The 22,733-nt window shown below is 43.7% G+C and overlaps 2 protein-coding genes across 7 annotated transcripts in view; one reads left to right on the top strand and one right to left on the bottom strand.

The window, feature by feature from the left end:
• Positions 1-8,912, bottom strand: part of PHTF2 (putative homeodomain transcription factor 2) — a 589,432-nt gene extending 580,520 nt beyond the window's left edge. For 4 of the 6 annotated variants that reach the window (XM_086967375.1, XM_086967378.1, XM_086967379.1 and 1 more), the window contains exon 1: positions 8,719-8,888. The gene's annotated coding sequence lies outside the window, so the exon portion shown is untranslated. Of the gene's footprint in view, positions 1-8,718 lie in introns of all 6 variants that reach the window. The other 2 variants (XM_086967374.1, XM_086967376.1) reach the window with 2 other exon arrangements.
• Positions 8,913-9,090: 178 nt separating this feature from the next.
• Positions 9,091-22,733, top strand: part of TMEM60 (transmembrane protein 60) — a 134,316-nt gene continuing 120,673 nt past the window's right edge. Inside the window, exon 1 of the mRNA XM_086967372.1 lies at positions 9,091-9,229. The gene's annotated coding sequence lies outside the window, so the exon portion shown is untranslated. The remainder of the gene's footprint in view (positions 9,230-22,733) is intronic.

Genomic DNA, 22,733 nt, shown 5'->3' with positions numbered 1-22,733 from the left:
TACAATCACAGCAATAGTACACAACAGTTAATATAAGCCCACTGAGCTTGGGCTATCCCCCTTAATATGCTGAACAGTAGCTCTGGCTCTTCCCCCAGGATACCTTATATGTGTTCAAAATAGACCCATTGGTAGAGGTGGTGGATTAGGGGTGATTTACAAGTCCAAATACATCGTCAGGCTCTAAATACGGAAGTGAAGAACAGCCAGGTGTGCTTGTTCACCGGCGTGCAGGTTGGAGTGGAGGACGCTGAGCGGAGAGGAGAGTGGTGGAGAGAACGGAGAGACAACGCGGAGGAAGAAGGAGAACCCGGATTACCATCGGTGGGAGTAGAGGAGGAGGTACGAGACCCGTTGACGTCGCGGGAGCCTGGAGGCCATCGGCACCATGAGCCGCCCCGCCGCACGCGACCTGGAGGCGTGTGGCTCACAGAGGTACGTGACCGTATCTCGGGTTGGGTGAAAAGGCGAGGGAACCGAGTCTGGTGTAAATAGCACCCCCCCTTTCCGTTTTCCCCGGGACCCCTCCCAGCACTTCTTCCCTTCCCTGTGCACCAACCGCTTCATAGACAGCACCGGGTATCCCCCCACTCCTTTTTCCCTCACTATTGTGAAATAGTCAAGGACTGAGACCCTCTCTCTTGTCTCTTGCTCCGAGGCTACCAAGGTTTAAAGACAGAGACCGATCCAGTGGAAACGCGAAGGAGCCTGATAAGAAAGAAGACAGAGGTTACACGCAGGAAACAGCGACCGGGGAGAAGCCGATCTCCGAGGCGACCCCACCAACGCAAAACTTGTACAGATCTCTTGTTCCAACAAATAAAGCCGGTCCTTACTAAAACTCGTTTACTGCCCTTTACTGAGCAACCCGCTACACATAGTTAGCAGCGAATGCGCTCTATTTAAGATAAGGGTCTATGACACCTTCACTCTCACAGGGCTCCTCGTATACCATCCCCCAGGACCGGCGAGTGCATTCCAAGAGTCGCTATTATCTACCATTTTGTTACTAGCGCTTCAATCAGCTAATTTCAGTGTTTTTGGTAATCTCAACCTCCACCTCGAGCAGCAAGACTCCCCCACTATAGCGAAGTGTCTTGGCGACTTGGAAGCGTGCCAGCTTCATCAGCTAATTGTGGGACCCTCTCATCAGGCAGGCCACCTCCTGGACCCAGTTTTTACTAATATAGAGGAAGTTACAGCTGAATCCCCCAGTCATCTTAGCTGGACTGACCACTTCCTGGTCTCTGTTTCAGTCAAGATCCCAGCTAGCGGCAGGGAGATTCCTCCGCCCTCCCTACGGAGGCGCCCCTGGAATAGTCTAGATAAAGCCCAGTTTGAAGCCAGGCTCAACCATTCCCGCCCTGTCAGGTCGGGCAACATGGAAGAAGCAGACTCTGCTTATAGGGAGTGGATAAATAATTCTTTAGATCATTTTATCCCTATGAAATGTTCGAGGCCTAGGCGAGATCAGTCCCACCCCTGGTACTCAGAGACTATCGCTGAAACAAAAAAACAGTGCAAGCTGCTAGAGCGTATCTGGAGACGATCTTACGACCCCCTGGCCAAAACTACGTTTAGAACGGCCACTAAAGCTTACCATAAACTTATAAAGAAAACTAAAGCCACCTACTACACAGACTTGATTACCTCAATCACAAATCGCTCCAAAACAATCTTTTCCCTGGTGAAAGATATGACCAAAGCCCCGGTAGGCACAGGCAACCTGATAGTTCTTCACACTGTCCATCTGACACTATCTTGTTTCTTTATTAATAAAGTCAAAGGGATATACAACCTACTACAACCGGATAGCCCTTTGGGGTTCCCTAATCCTGCTAGAGACAATTATGATCCTCCCTACTCCCTCCTGACTCTTCCACCTATCGAACAGCTAGGGATGTAACACCTAGCCCTAAGAGTAAAGTGGATGATCCCATCAAACCGGAACTGTTCAGATCACTTCATGACTCTGTCCTGCAGGAAGGCCGAGAGCTGATTAATCGATCTTTACAGCAAGACGCCGTTCCCAAATCCTGGAAACATGCCAAAGTAGTACCCCTCTTGAAGAAACCAACACTGGATCCTTCAAGCCCAGACAGTTTCCAACCTATTTCGCTGCTCCCTTATCTTGTGAAAGTGGCGGAAGCACATGTCAATTCCACTCTGACTGTCTACTTGGAGTCCAATGGGATTCTGGATGAGTCCCAGAATGGCTTCCGTGCTAATCACAGTACGGAGTCTGCCCTGTTAACAGTCACAGAACATCTAAGGGCCTCCCTGGACATGGGTGCAACCTCTATCCTGGTTCTGCTGGATTTGAGTGCGGCTTTTGACATGGTCTCCCACAAGATACTACTTGAGAGACTGTGGGAGATCGGAGTCAGGGAAACGGCCCTGGATTGGTTTGCGTCATTTCTATCTGACCGCTCCTTCCAGGTGCACGCCCCGCCGTACTCATCCAGCAAGCTCCCTCTTGAATGTGGGGTGCCTCAGGGGTCTGCGCTCAGTCCCACATTGTTTAATGTGTACGTCCGCCCCCTGGCCTTGATGGCCCGGGAACGTAAGATCCAGCTAACATCATATGCGGACGACACACAACTCATTTTCAACTTTTCCAATAACAATGTGGTGGACCAAATTAAATTCCAAGCAGACATTCTGGCGATTTCAAGGTGGCTATCTAACAACTGTCTTCAGTTAAACGCCTTTAAAACAGAGGTACTTCTGATTGGCAATGGCACGCAGACTTGGGACAAGCATTGGTGGCCTCCTGCGCTGGGACCAGCTCCTATACCCAAGGAGTCAGAAAAAATCTGGGGGTGTTGCTTGACAATTCACTTAACCTGGAGTCCCATGCCAAAAAAGTGGCAGGTACCTGTTACGGGCGTCTTCGCTCTTTTAAACCCATCCTGGGGTTTTTTGAGCCTTCTACCCGCCAAATTATAGTCCAGGCATTAGTTCTATCTCACCTGGATTATTGCAATGCCCTCATGTTAGGCTCTAACATGACTGCAATAAACAGGATGCAAAGAGCACAGAACGCCGTGGCCCGCGTTCTGTTTGCCCTACCTAAAACTTGCCACAAGTCCCCCATTCTCCGACGACTACATTGGCTTCCAATACAACAACGCATTCAATTCAAGACCCTCTGCCTCACCCACAAAATCCTGTATAATGCTGGCCCGCAAACTCTGCAGGGACTGTGCTCTTTTTATACTCCCACGCGTGCACTCCGCTCAGCGGACCTCTCTCTAGCTCGTACTGTCAGGATTCGGAGGAGCAGAGCCGGTGGCCGCTCCTTCAGGTATTTGGCCCCTAAGCTTTGGAATTCTATCCCCCCTAAAGCTCGGGCCACTTCAAATCACCTGCAATTCCGAAAACGTATAAAAACTTGGCTGTTTGCTTCCATCTAGTACTTCCTCTGCCGTACTAGCTTCTGGCATGTCCGCAAGCGCTGGGACGCCCCGTTGCTGGGGTAGCCATGAGCTACACAAGATCACATAACATAACATATCCCTAGAACTTCATCAGGGCTGAAACAACAGAACAACTCCAATTGTAATACTACATGTGGTCCATAAATCTAGTTAAATCACCCATGTTCTAGTGACATAAGTGTGTTGACATTGAAATGTTATGTTGCATAATAGTGGAACCCTATGCGTAATATTTTTTTTAACTTATTAGATTAACTTAGCTTGAACACTGTCTATACCAAATGGACATTTTCATATATCATCCCATACTACATCATCCGGTTTGAATGTACAAGTCAAGTGTAGGCGCCATATATCTCATTTCACCATCAAATGTAATGCGCAGTTTAGCTACACATCAAGACAGTGGGATAGTAATGCAGGCCAAATCACCATCAAACAGTGCAAATGCTGATGGTGCACAATCAGAAATAAACTTGCAGTTCACACTCCTGTGTTAATCACCAACATCACCAAATTGGTACCTGTATAACTATATGTGAATGTTAAAGCCCTTTCCTGAAAGAAGAATATGGTCCGTCATCATAGTGTTCCTAGTGTCCACATCGTACACAACATCTGACATTTTGAACTCCTTCATAAACATATGAATATTACACACAAAGAGCTTGGGAACCATTTGATGCATATGCTGACTTATGAACAACTGTTGCAACAGCAGCTATCAAGAACGCAAAGTCAATCTACAATCAGATACCAAAAGGTAAGCACAAGTATTCATAACAAAGGTAAGAGACAAAGGCAGCAAAAAACAGAAAAGGCGTAGTTCTTACTCTACTTGGAAGAGCGCACTGTTGACACGTGCAACAATCTGTCCCAAAAAGCAGCCTGGTACACACAGCAACACATACTTGCTAGAGATTATGCATAACTTACAAGTCAATTCAAACTGTGTTGGAGAAACAGATGTAAGCCAAGATAGTTCACTAGCTAGTAGAGCGGAGCTGCATAAAACACTGGTAGAAAGATATTGCACACATATTTCTAATTTTAGTTTGTAAGGTCAAACCAGGAAGCAAAAAGATTTTGCTAAATGTAAGTAATACTTTATTTGATTCAATTAATTAAAATTGTTACACATATTGTAATTATTCATAAACTTCGAATAAACAGATGATGATCTTGAAGAGGCTTCGGGCATGGCCTTCTGTGTCGTTAAGTAAAACCTTAGCAGGGACTTCGTGAAGAAAAACCATAAATAACTAGGGCACGTTAAAATACCTTTCATAACAGTATAAAAACATGAAACAAATACTTGTCAACGAAAGCTTCTAATGCACGATAACAACTGATAGTGCCCCTAGGTTAATCGTACGTTGAGGGGCCACATCTAAAAAAGTGCAATATGCTATAAGGTGTGTTACTGTGCAAACCAGTCCAAGTCTGGTGAGCAAATGCAGTACTTTTTAGGATACGCAGTATCTTTTATTGCGACCGGTCCGAATCTACAGAACTGCCTTGCTTTTGACATTTTTCCTCCCTCAGCTGAGTGCACAGAAACTTGTGTTGGATACAGTGGTTGTAATGCATGGCACCTGGTAGCGGCCAGCAACCAGAAAGTTTAAGGTGGATCATATAAGAAGGTTTGTGCTGTGTCTTAGTAATTTTGTGAGGCATATGCGGCCATGGTTTAAAGCGCAAGGAACTACATGACTTATCGGGTTTAAAGAACAAAGAAATCCCAAAAAGTGTGAGCATGTGCATGACAGCAACAAAAATAAAAAAAAAAAGAGTGTACTTGGCTATCTGGATATGGCCTAGTTTACGAGAAATGCTTGATATCAGATACAATGTATGTTGGTGGAAGTTGCACTCAGTTAATCAAATTAATCTAATAGAACGCTTTGTGTGCTTGCTGTATTAATGCCTGCTAAGCAGTGTGTATACAAGTGAAAGTGGCCTAACCCCAAGTCTGGCAGCTAGGACTACAGCATGCATCAACTATAAATGAAATTATTAAACAATCAGCACAATTTTTAACTGATTTTCATCATCACATTTAATATGTTAATTCAATTCACAGAACCAGACTTTGGGTCACTATTCAAAGAAAGACCTCTTTTTGCCTATAATAGGGCACAAAATCTCAAAGAATTGTTGACTAAAAAGACAGGGATAAGCATTACTAGAGGTGATATTTCCCCCAAGGGACCAGGAAATGCTGAAATTGCAAGAATTGCAATAATGTGATCATTGGGAATATCTGATCACATCCTAGAACTGGCGAAAGCATACCATTACAACATTCGACTAATTGCAATTCTGAACATCTAGTATATATGATCAAATGCCCGTGTGGCCTACTCTACGTAGGAAAAACTGAACGTAAGATGAAGATACGATTGTCAGAACACAAGAGTCGGATTCGCAATAAAAACACCACATCACCTCTGGCTTTACATTGGACTGCATATCGACATACAGTAGCCCAACTCAAGTTTCAAATCATTGAACTAGTACCTAAAATTGAAGGCAAGGATAATTCCAAGATTCTCCTCCAGAGAGAAGGCTTCTGGATTAAAAAACTTGAAACGTTGATGGCCTTTGGGGTCAACGACAAATTAGAAATGAGCTGCTTTCTATAAACATGTCCTGAACGACAAAGCTGGCCAGCAACACGTGTAAACCGTATACACTTCATTAGTGCACACTGTGACATAACATAACATCAGACATAACACAGATGACTATTGACCTTGAGTTTTTTAACCAAACTTCTTACTCTTTATTTATGTTTGGGTAATAACTTTTTCTGAGTCTTTTATAATTTTGAAATTCAATGGAAGTTGAGAATAAATAGGGATAGATCAGGCTTCTTTCCCCCTTATTGTAATTATGGGCGCGTTTTATGTCGTTCGATCAAGATTAGACACTCGATTCGATTTTCGAGTCTTTCTTCAGTGTCGAGTTGTGAAAATTTCGTAATCATACTTGAAACTGGCTCAAAATAAATCGAGTCCGTTTTTAGTGTTGTCGTATATTGGTTCCGTCATCTCGCGATACATATACCGGGCAATACACGGAAGTAAATCCCCTTCGGAGCTTGAGGAAGAAATGGCGGAATAGCGATCGGACTGCGGTTTTTTGGTGAGTGTAATAGCCGTTTGGTGTATCGGTTTAGATCTAGGCTGCACTTTGTGGTAACCCTATAAAACATATGCATTTGTTTACTTCATAGAGAGTTACCTCGTAGAACCCCGTCCTCGCTATTCGTTGGAAAATGCACCGCTAGTGCAGGCGAGATGCTATTCAATTCCCATCTCTTCGTGTTTGACAATGAGTTTTATACGCCATGCTAAAATTGGGATTCAATTTGGCTTTTCCTCATAGATGTTGCAACTTATTTTGTATATATCGCGACGAATACGCTTAGACCAGGTGAGATCTTGGATTCATAATTTTATATCTATCAGACAATCTTCACAACTGAAGCATTGATCACTTATTTATTATTTTTCTACAGGGAGTTTTTTTTTCACAATTCAGGTAAGCGAATTGTGATGGTGTATTTAGCATAGTGGTCCTTTATCTTTTTAAAAAATCATTTAAGTATTTTTGTTTTCTCTCGCAAACTTGGTATTTTTGACATTTTAGATTCTCCTGAGAGTCTTTTTGAGGCTTGTTTTAGAAGTATCACAGGGATTTCACACGGTGAGAAAATAGACACAGATACTTACAGTTAGTTGTTTCAAAAGACTGAATGTCTTGCAATGATTTAAAATGTGTGCAACTAATAGATGATAAATGCAGATCATGATTGGAAACCGATTGTGATTTATAGTGATGAAGCTGATATTTTTGAATTGTAAATAGGCTCTAAAAGGCATCATGTAAAATTGTTTCCTTGTTCTGTTTCTTTTTGACACAGGTACCCCTGACAAAGGGACTTTTTGAGTCCCGAAATGCATTGGGTGCTCAGGAAATGTAACCGCTGGTTGAATTGATGTATAATAAGATGTAATGTTGATTTATGTTCAAGAACATTAGAGAGAGAAATATGTGAATTAAATTAACATATTAAATGTGAGGATGAAAATCAGTTAAAAATTGTGCTGATTGTTTAATAATTTCATTTATATTTGATGCATGCTGTAGTCCTAGCTGCCAGTCTTGGGGTTAGGCCACTTTCACTGATATGAGATACAAGCATTCTGGAAGTAACTCAAAGGGTGATCTAATAACATAGAAATGAATGAGAAACAACCACCGAGCCATGGGACATCATGTCTTAGTCATGTTAGAATGCTTATATGGTTAGCCACATTCAGTGTTTTCTGATAAATGCGTATTTTCAACTCTGTGAACATTATTCTTCACCTTCCAGTGTCCCCCAGTAAGGTCTATACTGTGTTGAAGTGTTTTGATAAATCAACATTCTTCCTCCAAGTATGCAATCTGAATTCTTATGATTGTTTATTGGGCTTTTCATTGTTTAACTTCGTTACACAAAATGAGTCACATTATGGTAAATTTTGTATTAGCTGATAAAAAAAAACACACGACTTAAAAATACCACTCTCCACTTAAAATTATTTTTTTCCAATTCAGCAGCCAACCCCTCTTTAGAGAACACTTTTTCGCTGACGAGACGCTCGCCTCCCTCTAGCCTCTGATGTCCCTAGCCCTTACTTACTAGCTCCCTGTCCCCACCGATGCCCATATGTCTCTTTACATTTTCTCTTTTTTTCAGGGGGTCACGCCACCTTTCATCTCACCAAACTCCTTCTCTCTTGCTTTTCTTGGATACCCATCCCCCACTTAAAATACCAGTCTCTGCCACTGCAGCTGTCGCTCTCTGTCATCACTCAACGGGCCCCTTTCACTGACCTGTGTCATTCTCGAAAAACCTTGGCTCTTTCTTGGGACACCTACCCACCCCCGACTCTCATCAGATGATCCTCATCTCATCCATCAGGTGCTTTATTTTAAACCCACTGCCCCGCGTCCGCAGTGTATGCTCTAATCTCGTTTGCTTGCCCCTTTCTTCTTCTTCAAATAACCCCTCTATTTCTTCAGCTGACTTTGCTTATACCCCTTCACTTCTGAAAGGCACCTCTCCACAGTTGTCCCCTTTCACACCCGCCAGCTGCCGTGCTGTCCTCTCCCTCTTTTTCGCATAGGAAGGATGCCCTCGCTTTCCTTACCCCTTTTCCTTGGTGGCTCAAATAACCTCAATGTCCCCCACGTTCCCAAACACCCATCCCTGTACCTCTTTTACCTGGAAGGCTGGCTTGGCTGTGCTCTTGGAGACGAGAGGGGGGCTACCCGAGTGGGGGCTACCCCGTCGTGGCACTCGCGCCACCAAATAACTTGCGCTCGTAGCGGTAGTTCCCGTGTGCCCCCGTCTGACGGCGGCAGCATTCGTAAGTCGTGAGACGGCGTCGCTCTGGCTTCAATCGCCTGCTCTATTGTGTTTTAGCCCCCGGCATAAACCAATAGAAGCCCTAAGCCGGCCGGCCAGTCTTCCAATGACAAAACAGTAGTCACTGGAGGGGGCGGGCCATAAGTGTTGTGGAGTGCGTATGCGCCTGTCTCTGGAAGCTCCCCCTCTCCAGCATTGCGCATGCGCGGTCCATCTGATTCCGGGTCTATGAGGTTGCTATTGCGAGGGTCGTTATCCGTTGTGTCCGGGAGGCGGAAGAAGGTTTCTGGGTGTCAGCGTCCAGCCCCTACCGAAGCATGGCTGGCAGAGGCTAGCCATAGGCAGCGCCTGTCCCGAAGGCCACGAGGTACCCACTACCGTCATTCTGTGTTCCTTGACGTCACAAGCATAGTCTGTGATGGGTAAAAGAAGACAGGACCAGCCTGGATCACTGAGACATGCCAGCCAGGGTCCTGACTTTGGTTGCCCCATACGTCCTACTTAGCACAAGCCCTGAATGCTGCCATTTTAAGACGACCCCGTCCACAGCAGTCCCATGCATGTCTCTTAAGTCCTGGTTTCTCGGACTTGGGATGTCACTCACAATAGTGTACACCTTTGCACCCTACGTGTTTTTTATCACCTAGACCCCATATCCACCTTTCTGATCATTGTCTCCCAAGGCGGTTTAAAGCGTTTTACATAAAAGGGATTGTTGAGTGCATCTAGTTAACGAGGTGAGGATAGGTTTGTTTACAAAATGCATCGCCACCTTACTCAATGTCTTCACGGGCATTGTTTTCAGGGCTTCTAATCTATACATCCTTGCTGCTGGCTGTGATTTCTCATTTGTCCATTATGCGCAAACCAGAACGGCAATGTCCCGAATTCATTACTTTGTAACTTGGAAGCCCATATTGGAACGTGTCTAGGCCTTATGGCGGAGTGGTGTGACCACTCCAATTCTGCTTCTAGTGTGCAGCGTCTAGCCCTGTAGCAAGTTTCGGGAGACCATCACCATGCCAAGCAAGACATCCAACAATGTTGTGGATTTTGGGGTGTGCTCGGTTACCTTTTGTTGATTGAAGTTGCCTGTTCAATGGTTGCTCTCGGCATAGAACCAAGCTCAAAACAGAACTTATGCCAAGCTGTCACGAGGATACTTTGTTATGGTCTCTTAGTGTCCTGATCACATCAATGATGCAAGAAGGCACCTACATCTTGCACATGTAACGCAAGAAGACGAACAATTATGTTATCTGTCTTCTGGCAACTGCTTGATATTAGCGGAGTTGAGCTGCAACTGGACTGTGTTTCAGTTGTGCTTTTGACTGGTCACGTTTTAGATTAAACTTTAATTAGTGTGTTCTGGCTTACAGTTTGATTGGCGTCTATCAATGTAAATGTTGTGTGCTTTTACTCAGTTTAGGATAAGACCAGTCAGAGCTGTAGTGTGTCAATTATGCATTTATAGAATATTGAGGCTGGAGCTGAATAACTGCTGCTGTAGGCAGTTGGCAAGAAGGACTAAGACTGAGCCGTAAACTGAATGAAGTTGTGACCCAGTGGCCTGTGAATAATTTAATTTGGGGTGGTCCAAGTATACAGTTTGCTTTTTAAAACCCTGGATATAGCACCTCTCTTGTTTGATCATCAGAAAGGTCCCAGGTTCCTAAATTTGGTAGAACTACTTTCTAAGTAGAGTGATGGTGAGAGGTGGGCCCCATGGTCACATTTGAACCACCAGGATATTGACTTCTGCAATCTTAACATGATATTTACTCCACAGTATTGGCGGAATGAGCCATCAGATGGAACTGAATGATTGAGAAGTGTATACAAGGGCAAATGTGTGTTCCGTTTGAGAAGGTATCATGCTTAAGAGACATGATGTAGGGCTATTTAGAGTTTGTTCTACACAGTTATTACTGGTCTTGGGGAAAATTAAGGACTCGACTGAATACCGGCATACAGAAAAGCTTAAGCTCTTAGGGATGAGGTTTCTCATATTCCCTTTGGAGAATAATAAGCTATTTATAGCATGCACCCATATTTAGAATGGAAAGGGCCCTAGTCCTGAATGTTTTTAGGAACCATCTTGCTCATTTGCAGGGCATGTGTGTCTGTTTTAAAAATTCGAAATATTGATAAACTAAATCTAGATAGACGCAGAAGGTTTGATGAAATGTCAGACATACTAAAGATGCTTGCAGTTACAATAAGGGAGAGAATATTCAAACTTATGATTTAAATAATTATAGATTTCTGCTTCACTTATAAGTACAAAATGAAACCACTGTGCTTTCAGAAATGACCCTGGTCTGTGGAGCTAGGTAAGAAGACATCTTTCAGAAAAACCCAGTGTGTGGCCTAGTACTTAGAGAGCTATATGACTTAATCTCCAGCTTTTGTAGTCCCAAGCCACTCCGTGATACAGAACACCCTTTGAATTTTAACCAATAGTGACTGAAAAAACTGTGAAGAGCCACAACGTTTCTCTCTATCAAAGTACATGTTATGTGTACTTGTGGATCAGGTATCCCTCGTGGGTACTATTCAGTGAAAGCGTAATCATTATAATCTCTAAGAAAGCTCAGTAACATGTACATAGTTCATTTCATTAATAGAATGCTTGACATCTTGTGACATAGTTGTGGACAGTTTCTTTGACTGCTATCGTACATTTAGAAAGTTGTAGATGGCATCTCACCCATCTACATGCCCGTCAGATTAGAAACGCTAATATTGGATTCCAGTACTTCTGACAAAGAGGCTTTCTTACAAGAATCTTTCTGGTTATATGTTTCTTGCTCAGGCTGTTATAGCCATGTAAAGTTTAGAGGAGAGTGTGCCTCTATTTCCTGTTACTAACACACCCCATCAAACAGAAATGCTTTGTGTAGTACCTATCACTAGGGCACAAGAGAGAGTACGTTTTGCTTAAGAATAACACATCAATACAGGGATTTACCCATGCACTATTGTTATAATATTTGTGTCACTGAAACTATAAATGATGTTAATCCAGACACCAGTGGCTAAGATGTCATGTGAAATCAAATGTGCGCCAGTAATGGAGCAGATAAAAAAACTAATGTAACAAACAAGAACAAATTCACTACCTACTCAACTAAAGATTAGAAGATTAAGTGTGTCTTGGAAACCACAGGGTGTTTTTTAAGAACCCTCGCTCACCAACCTAGTTGATGACCTGCTTCATCATTGGGTTCCCACGTTGGTTGCCACATGCTTCCAGGATGTGCTACGATTCCTGATTACAGCGGAGCTGGTTTTCTTTGTGACTGTGACAATGTGTGTGGTGGTGATATGTAATTTAAAATGTGTTCAGGAACTCCTACCACATGTAGTGATTTTAATACTGGCGGTCCTGGTCAAACTTAGTGTTGGATCTTTATGAGGCTTAAATTGATCTCCGTTATCCTCAATGTGGTCAACATGTTTCAGCCATCTAACTTAGTGCCTCTATAGGTCAGTATGGCTTTCGTCAGGACCACAAACAGTAAATGCATGCACGCTAAGACATGCAAATAGAAGTTTGTTCTTAGCCTTCAACCATGGAGTAAAAGTCACCTCTTTCGACAGTTTATGCGAAGAAAAGACCATGAGAAAACATATTTTAAGTAGGCAGTCATGCCTTGAGGATGTGTGCAAGACCATGCAACAACTTGTCATTGTGCCGGAGAATATGTTATAAAAAATTCACACCCACACTGTCATTTGTTGAGTAACATTTTCTCACATTCTATGTCTCCAAATGGAGTAGTAGCTCTTGTTTCTAATGACCATTCACATTACACAAGTAAAACACAAGACACACATATATACAAGGTCCCTCTTACTATAGTGGACACACAACGATCTAAACACGTCATAAATAGTATTTGTTATCCATTAGATTATGCTGGCATTTGGCTTAGTGCTCATAATATGTTTTGTATTGGCGTTTTATTGTGTAGGGTATCAAGAAGTTATTGTGAAGTCAGTGAATTTGTTACTCGTCTCTAGAGTTTAAACTCAAAATGGCTGCTGAGATGAGCTGGAAGATTCTTCAGTATAAGTATGTGAACGCTGTGAAATAATTGTTCATGCGTCACTGCCTCATCATTGTAATTCTATGGTGTGGGTAATTATCGTAGTTTGCTTTTGTCTAAAGTCTGCCTGTTAGTTAAAATAATGCACTTGTGCTTTGATATTTTTACATTGTTTAATTTTTCATTAATGTTTGCCATAGTTAATAGATTGATCTGTTAATTTAATATCGTTAAAACATAAGATGGCAGGGAAAATGTGGAACTTCCCTGAAAGGTTCAGCAACAATGGTGGGAAACACTTGTAAACAGCATGCTCTTTGTTAATATATATGCTATGTGTATTTGCCAGCATGTTTTTTAGGTTTCGCCTGGCGTTCACTGCGCAGCAGGGTCGCGCAGGCGAAATCTTTGGATCTTCAGTACAGGGCTTTAACCCGCCTCTCTCTTCCATTGGCTAGCTCCATAAATGAAGGCTAGCCATTGGAAGAGATGGTTGTCAATCACTCTTTCCCCCGTCACAACGCGATTCGTGGGTGTTTCTGGGTCTTTTAAGTCCCGCCCCTTTTCTATCCGTCATTCGGAGGTAGGCCCAGAAATAGTCCTCGGGTGCACGACGCGATTCGCGGGCGTTTCTAGTCAGCTGCTGGATCTGACATCACCTCCCTGGGCGCCGCAGCTTGCAGTGTTAGTGTGAACACCAGGGCAGGGCCACGAACTTGGTGCCACGTCAGGGCTAAAGCTGGGGCGCCGGAACACCAAAATGAACCCGGCACACTATGAACTATACTCTAAGAGGAACCTCCTACTCATAAGATGGCCTGCCTGCGTGCTTATCGGACAGTGAATAAACGAGCTCATTTCAGTTTTGCCCGAGGCAAAATCCCCCGTCCTGTCCACCCCCGTCTCAGTCCGATGCCTTCTCGCTCGTTCACTGCCCCCCCAGCCCCCTCCTGTCTTCAAATGCTCCTTTCTTCAATAAACTCGTCAGGAACCTCCTGCAGCCTCTCCCTGCCCTGCCAGAGCCGAGGACACGCAGCCGCTGCCACCAGCCCTGCCCCGACTGCTCAAAATGTGTACCTGAAGTAGCGGTGGTACAAAAGGGGGTGGTGATGGACGGAGCAGCTGAACCAATCAAACACTCACACCTAGTCAAAAGATCTGGGTTTGATCCATCACCGTTCTTTAGCCCACTCTGCCACCCCAGTTCAGACATGGCTATATGCACCGAAACAAGAAAGACGGTCACCCATGCACTGGTCACAAGCCGACTAGACTACGGAAACACCCTTTACGCCGGAACCACAGCCAAACTACAGAAGAAACTCCAACGCATCCAAAACGCCTCAGCCAGACTCATCCTAGACATCCCCGCCAAGCTCACATTTCTGGTCACCTTAAAGACCTCCACTGGCTCCCCGTCAACAAGAGAATAACGTTCCGCCTCCTCACCCACGCACAAAAAGCCCTCTACGTCCTAGGACCAGAATACCTCAACACGCGCCTGTCCTTCTACACCCCCACCCGTCAACTTCGATCGTCCAAGCCCTCGCCGCAATTCCACGCATCCACAGATCCACCATGGGAGGAAGATCCTTCTCCTACTTAGCGGCCAAGACCTGGAATTCCCTCCTCACCCACCTCCGCCTCACACAGAACCACCTCTCCTTCAGAAAACAACTAAAAACTTGGATATTTGATAAGTAAAGCTCCCCCCTCCTTCAAGCGCCTTGAGACCCTCTGGGTGAGTAGTGCGCTATACAAATTTAAACTTGACTTGACTTGACCCTGTGCCTCATGGGAACAGTCCAGCCCGAACTACCAAGCCATGCCTTCCCTGGACCGGAAACAAGCTTCCAAGGACCGGTTTCTGGCATTCCAGCTGTCTTCAGCCCGGCTTGCTTGAATCCAGTGGCAAAGTGAGCAAGGGACTCACGTCTGAGCATACCCTGCCACACTTATGGCGGCCAAAAGCGGTACAAAAGGGGGGGGGTGATGAACGGAGCATCTGAACCAATCAAACACTCACACCCAGTCAAAAGATCTGGGTTTGATCCATCACTGTTCTTCAGGCCACTCTGCCACCCCAGTTCAGACATGGCTATAAGCAAATCAGTCTGACCCTGTGCCTCATGGGAACAGTCCAGCCCGAACTGCCAAGCCATGCCTTCCCTGGACCGGAAACAAGCTCCCGAGGACCGGTTTCTGGCATTCCAGCCATCTTCAGCCCGGCTTGCTTGAATCCAGTGGTGTGGAGAGCATGGAACTCACGTCTGAGCATACCCATCCCACTCAGGGTGACAAATGCAAAAACTACAGTGGACCTGAACTAGGGTGGTGTGGAGTGCAAAAAAACGATGGATTTAGGCCCAGTTCTTTGTACTGGGGTGAATGTAAGACATTGTTCTGCATTCTGTCCATCAACTGTGTTTTTTGCAATTTTCACCCGAGTGGGCTCGGTATGCTCAGATGTGAGTCCCAGGCTCTCCACATCACTGGAGTCAAGCTATCCAGGCTGAAGAAGGCTGATAGCCAGAAACCGGCCCTTGGATGCCTGATTCCGGTCTAGGAAAGACATGGCTTGGTAGTTCGAACTGGACTGTTCCCATGAGGCACAGGATCAAAGCTAATTTGCATATAGCCATTGTCTGACCTAGGGTGGTGTGGAGTGCAAAAAACAATGGATTAAGGCCCAGATCTTTGTACTGGGGTGAATGTAAGACATTGTTCTGCATTCTGTCCATCAACTGTGTTTTTTGAAGTAGCGGTGAGTAGACATTAGATGCAATGTAGTTTGTGCCTGGCTTGAAAGTTCCGCGTTTAAAGATCCCGTTTAACTCTGTAACGGACCTGGGGTGCCGTCTCACTGTACACAGTGGAAAGGTCCAGCCAGCCACAGCATTTACGGCATGCTACTTTCTAACTTCATGTGATTCTGGGCAAATCACTTAATCTTCGTGCTAAAATAAAATATGAATGAATTTGGCATTGCATAATGTAACTAACTGGTGCTCGTGTTAAACTTTATGTAAAACTTACAAAGTAAGTAATCAAATCACGCACTTGTCGCTAGGTACTTTGTGTTGTTAGGATGTTAAGGTCGCACGACTATGGAACGTCGCTTTTCTATAAAGATTTTAATTCTCTCATTTAAACCTCACAAGCCTTTACCAATTTTCTTTCCTATTTCGTGCAACGTGAGTGCAGTTAAAAGCACCCTCGGTGATCCCTTGAGCTCATTTAATGCCATATGATCATATTTATGGAAAAGCTTTGAAACCCGCTTTCCACTAGGCCTCTCCGGTTGCAACGTCACCCTCATTCATTCAGTCAGGTGCGCACTAACATGCGTGAAGCGCCTCGCTTACAGAACACAAAGCGCGGTTTGTACGGGAGAACGCCCGGTATGTGGCTCGGGCCGCCCCTGCTTGTTGTCATGCGCATGTGTTGTTTACCAGTCCTGCTCGAGCGAAGGCCGTGGACGCTTGTGAGCCGCGAGCACACCACGTTCAAGGCACAACAGCTGGCTTGTACTTTACTTCCCCTGCCGGCCGGGGAACACAATCTCTCTAACGTTATTAGTCATATGAGCCGCACTGTGCATGTGCTCGCAGCTGAAAGGAACGCGCAAACAACCGCAGAACATTTACACAGTCACCCTATATCAGTTTACAAATGGCTGTTTATCTCTCACCTCCGAATAACTCATTTATCAGGAATGGTATTACGTGCCCTAGCGCAAATCCGCGTGAGAAAACTTGTTGCTCGTTAAGACTTCAGAGGCGGCAATCTATTTCAGGAGCTGCATGCAGGCTTTTTGCTGTGCATGGTACCTCTGCACGCTCATTCAGTCATTCACGTGTACTGAGGGCCCCCACGGAGTTAATGAGCGCCCGCTTTCTAGCTGAATGCACTGGTATGAGTTTTTGTCCATCTTAGGGAGAATGACTGTGAAGACTCGCAATTACTAGGTCATTTTCTGCACGTTTATTTCAGGGCCTTTTTCTGCTCCTGCTTACCACTGGCTGGTACCTGGTAAATAGTAGAGGGGGGCTGTAGGTGGTCAGGGCTGGGGCAGGATGTGAGCACAAATGGGAGGGACATTTGATGCTTTCCCTCTTGTGGTGGTGTTGTTGGGAGTCAAGTGGGAGATGAGCTGTGCTCATATCAACAGCCCAGGTGTGGAAAATGCATGTGATTTTACCAGGTGGGTTTCTGTACCTGGCAAATTTGGACTCAGTGATCCTGCACCCGGTACTCTAGAATCTGAAAACACCAGCCACCCATTGCCACAATCCCTTTGGCTCCTTACCACCCTCCCACCTGAGAATAACACTCCACCCAACATGCAATCAGACCTGCACTAGTAAAACATCACCTTAATATGATAGGTCTTTGTTTATACTATCATATGCAGGTGGTATCACCTACAGACTGATATGAAACCCAATTAATACGTATATTGTCATAATACTCCACCCCTCCCCTAACATCCCATCCACCTGTGCCTATCAGCTTCCACCAGTGGCTATCTGCTTCCACCCCTGTTGCTCCTTGCAGTCTTCCTACTTAAATGACCTGCCTGCCAGCCAGTCCTCAGACATCTGTCTGCCCAGGATCTACCATTACTCCTATTTCTCCGAATTTCACATTTTCCTCCAAAACGTTCTCATATCTGCTAGTGCATTTGAACATATCAGGTCCACTTCCTACCACCTCCTAGATACCCCAAGTCGGTCTGTCCATCCGGAAGTATTGCCACCATTCTGAAACAACTTAACCTTAGAGTAATAATGAACCTCCTAATTTCTGCCTCAGCAATGCCCCTCTCTTGCAGCTCTGTTGCACCTGGAGTTACATTATTTGTAACTAAATCCCACTTACACTAACCCATCACATCAAAAATTGCCGAAAAATACACCCCACTTAAAAAACCTTAAGAAAAATGACTACACCAGTCTACCAATTTTTTTGAAAGTGTGGATGGGAATACAGCTATAAAGCAGTACGAGGCTGGAAAAATGAAGCATTCCCATGCTACCAGTTGTCAGAAATTCCCCAGGAACAGTATCATGTGTCTGAGCAAATTCCATGTTATATAGTATTGGACAGTGCAACACTCTCAAATTGCCCAAAGAAGATCAGAACTCCCCCGCTCCTCCTGGCATAGGTATCATTAGGTGGGACACCACAATTATGACAACTTAACTAGGGGGGAAGTATGCTTTAAAGGGATAGGCCACAAAAACCAAAACGAGCACCACTATTGCCAACTAGTTATACTTGGGTCTAGACTGGCCACTCGAACTACTGAACTAAACAGTAACTCTCAGGACACTTGTTTGTCCGGAATGAATCCGATGATTTTTAATTAAATTTTCAAAACATCCGAATGAAAAATACTTCACATTAATTGGAAAACATTGCTTATTTCACTCCACATTAAACGCCCAACAACAATTCTCTCATTCAAATCCTCTCATTCAAATCCTCTCATTCAAACACTCATACCAACAATACTACGCACAAATATATAAACAAACTTTACATTAGTTGATACTTCAAATATTTACAATTCCATTTTTTCTATATAACAACATAGCATTGGAAAGACTGTTTCAACCTTTATACAAACTTTACATTAGTTGATACTTCAAATATTTACTATTCCATTTTTTCTATATAACAACATAGCATTGGAAAGACTGTTTCAACCTTTATACAGTGTCTTAATTTTAACACAACATTCCTAATGCTATCTGGAGGGGGTCTACGCGTTTCGATAACCCCTAGATGTGGGGAAATCTCATCAGGACCACGTAGCTGCGAATGGAAAGAACAAACATGAGTGAATCTGATATGGACCTCCCTGTACCACTTAAGAAACCAACCAGGGGAAATCTGATCCTACCTCAAGGGTGCTCGATTTCTTTAGGACCGGGTGCTGCAACAAAAACAGACTAGACTTAATACCAAATTCCATTCTGCTTATCTACTCTCATAGGGAGAACAATCAAAAGTACTCGCATGTTTTAGCTGTCTAAGCCACCTATGGCTCATGGGGAGTGAAAATCTGTTGTGAAAAAATTAAAATGTCTGATGTCAGTGAGGGTTTTTAATTGTGTCTTGTGCTACCAGATAATTTGTGAAATTGCAGGAAGGGGAATCTTACTTTAGATCTGGTGTGTCCGCAGTCCAACGTTTACATGACGGGTTTGACGACTCGCGGGCAGATTTTTCAATCTGTAGGAAAAAAACACAGGGGCGGATTGTTAATGGATATTCCCGCATGCCAGAGTCCTGTGCGGCGGCGGTGCGAAACGAGGCACGTCGCCGACGGGCCGGGCTAGATCACTGATTAACAATACCTTTATGCTCGATCGGTGTAGCAAAAGAAAGGATTTCCGACCTCCCTGTGGTTCTTCAGAGGACTGGCGCCATTAGTGCGATGTTATGGTTCAGCATATCGGCGTCTTCCTAACTTCCTGTAGCCAAGAATTGTGGGATCAGTAGTTTTTTGTCTATATCACTGACATGGGGAATTTTTTTTTTCATTTGGCACAACATGCATGTGTTCAGGAAGGTTTTTTTTTTTTTGGCGCTATGGTACAAATATAGCCGGCCACACGATGTCAACTTCAAGGCGTTTCTATTATATATATGACAAGACGTGTCAAAGTATGTGTCTCGGGAGTATACATCTAGATCTTTACAATCGGTAGATTTCGGAAATTTCATTAAGGCCATCCTCGGCTGTGTTGAATTTAACAACTAAAGAGATAGGCCAGCATTTACAATGTTACATATCTGACCTTAGCAACTAGTATGAAGCATAATTCATACATATATTTTTCGAACATTGTACTCCTCACATAAGATCCTACCTACTTGCACCTCTCAGCTTCCATCCCTTTTGGTATTGCTATTTTTCCCCTCGTAACTGACCTGCCTGTTCTAAGAATCCCCATCTCAGCCATCTCTCCTCCCAAAACTTACTATTTCTCCCATTTTACTTTTTCACCTCTTATTCCCCCAAATTGTTTTAGAACGACTGGTTCCCATGAGCATTTAAGTCTGCGCTTAATTTGAGCCGGTGCTCAGCACCGACACTTAATCATGAACATCAGCACTTATAGCGCAAACTCGAACCAAAGGAATTGCAGAACGGAAACATGAATTTTTGGTAGGCACAGGAGTTCTGTTTTAGGTGGCGCATACTAGAGAAATGGGCTGTCTCACTGTACACCGTGGAAAGGTCCAGCCAGCCACAGCATTAGCCGGCGCGCGACGTCACCTTGTGAACAAATAGTCTACCAAGGTAGCTCATGGGGTTGTAGGACTTCTACCTAAAGTCTGTGAAAAACGCACATCCATGGATGACACAGGATGTGACTAGACGGGTCTGCTAGCCCTTATTGGCTCTTAATGTCTGGTGGACACTTGACATTACTGCCGCCACACTAGGGTACTCTAAATAAGGATTGGATGAAGCTATCCACCTTTCTCTGTGATTGGCTGTGAGTGCTGGCAGTCACCTACATGCCTCCCCGGAAATCAAATCTGCATCCAGTTGCAGGATTGCCGGAGACTGTCTGCATCCCTTCTACTTCACCCTGTGGGCCCCAAAGGGAACCCCTTCCATTCCCACCCTCAACTTATCCTTGCTCATCTTCCATATTTGACGGATATTCACTCTTTACTACTCACTCTTTAATGTACACTAACTACTCAAACTTTACTACTCGCTTTAATACTCACTCTCTAAAACTCTCTATTACTCTATAACTCACTAAATTTGCCTACTCACTCAACTACTCTGTACTCACACTACACTATTCACAAAAATACCTAATAACGACACTACAGTACACATCACTACTCACTCTCTATTAATAACTCTATTACTCTATGTCTAAATATAATACTCTGACACTCTCTACTCCTCTAGTACGAGCACTCTCTAACAATAACTACTCACTATTACTCACTACTACTTACTCTAATACTCACTTTCTCATACTCTTGTCACACTATACTAATCACTCTCTACAACTATATTAACTCTATAATACTCACTCTACTACTCTCATCACCAGCACTCCCTACTACTGTACTACTCATTCTCTAATACTCACTCTCTACTACTCTACCATCAAATAACTATAATACTCACTCTCTACTTCTAACTCTAATACAACTCTTCACTACTCACAATTAAAAACATTAAGTTATTGTCATTATCCATTAGATGCCATTTACTAGTCAGATTTATGCAACAACATATACAAGAAAATTTGTCATATCAATGACAAAAGCTCTAACTTTTACAAAAGCGAAACCGTTATATTGTAAATGCTTGTTTAATCATCTTTGAGATTTTACAAACCCGTGCTAGGGAAAGAAAACCGCATGATACATTACAATGCAAGGATCTGCAGTAGCATGTATGGGTACTAACTAGGTGCACACACACAGAAGACAGTGTAGTGTGTCTTATAATTACAGCAGTTTAGTGGATGTAAAGCAATAAACCGCATATTAAACACGCTAAAAAACAGTATTATTTGCAAATTGGCAAAGTCTCAGACATTTAAAGGGATTTCGATCAAAGAGTAGTGGCTAGGACTGTGCTCAGCATTTCTATCTGTAAAGACAAGCATCTTCATTACCTCCGACTTTCATACAAGTTAATCTCCGATTTAGAGCCTATTAGGAAGACGTAACTAGAGGAGTTGTGTTACCACAGCCTCCTGTCATACATACATACATACATACATACATTGCATGCACGTTTTATATTTTTTAGATTTGTACAACACTAATTGCAATTGTTAAAGTATTGTTGTGCATTTTCTATTTGGCTGTCCATTGTCATTTTCAACAGTCAGACGGCAAGAGCGGATTTATTCACATTACTTTGGAAAAAAGACCCAATCACATCAAATTAGTAAGGAAGTTAGTGACCTTGTTCGGGATTGTGGGCATTCAGACCCACAGACCCCTGTGGAGTTCGAGGCTTCGACGCCCGTTCACTTCCGAAGATTATTCATGATCAAATCTCACACCTTGGAGTGCTCTCCCCCTTCTCTTGTACTAATGAAGACCACAGACTAAGGACCCAATTACCTTTACTGCACATAGGGGTCGAAACATTGACAGTCCTTCATTATTTTTCAAGCACAGACGACCGAGATTAATTCTGTATCTACATAATGCTATGTTTATTTTGTATTAATTTGCCTTCATTAGGCAGGATAGGTTTCAGCTAATCTTGAAGTATATATTGACCGTAGCCTTTACTTTCCTACAATCTTCACAAGCACACATTCCTTCCAGAGCACTCTATCCCCCTACTTCGAGCACCGTTTTTACCAAATGTACAATCATGCTGTCCTCTATAATCATACGATGTTCAGAGAATAAATTGCATTTATTTGATTTATCATGGTGACGTTGTATCACGCAAAATTTACCTCTACTGTGACCATTTTTTACTGTACTTTACCCGGGCCAGTGGTGTTTCGGGTTAACCCATGGTTATATACACCTTTTGCACTGTACTGCAGGATCCTTCAGAAACACTTTTTATTCAGATTTGTCACACTTAGTGGAATGCTCATTAATTTTTAACCATGGCAAACATTTTGCCTAGGGTAGGGGCTACTACCACAGCAGCCTTTACTGGAACTTACAATTTAGGCATGCATGATTGCTTCTGTTTTGATGGTGTTTAGTTGTAGGCCGCTGTTTTTCATCCATTTGGCGACAGCTTCTATGCCTTCTCGAAAGTTGTGTCTGGTGGTGTTTGGTTTGTTGGATGTG

Source organism: Lissotriton vulgaris, chromosome 1_1 (genome assembly GCF_964263255.1).
Source record: "Lissotriton vulgaris chromosome 1_1, aLisVul1.2, whole genome shotgun sequence".
Taxonomy (NCBI): domain Eukaryota; kingdom Metazoa; phylum Chordata; class Amphibia; order Caudata; family Salamandridae; genus Lissotriton; species Lissotriton vulgaris.
The sequence above is the reverse complement of the archived record's forward strand: the minus strand, read 5'-3'. Positions and strand labels throughout refer to the sequence as shown.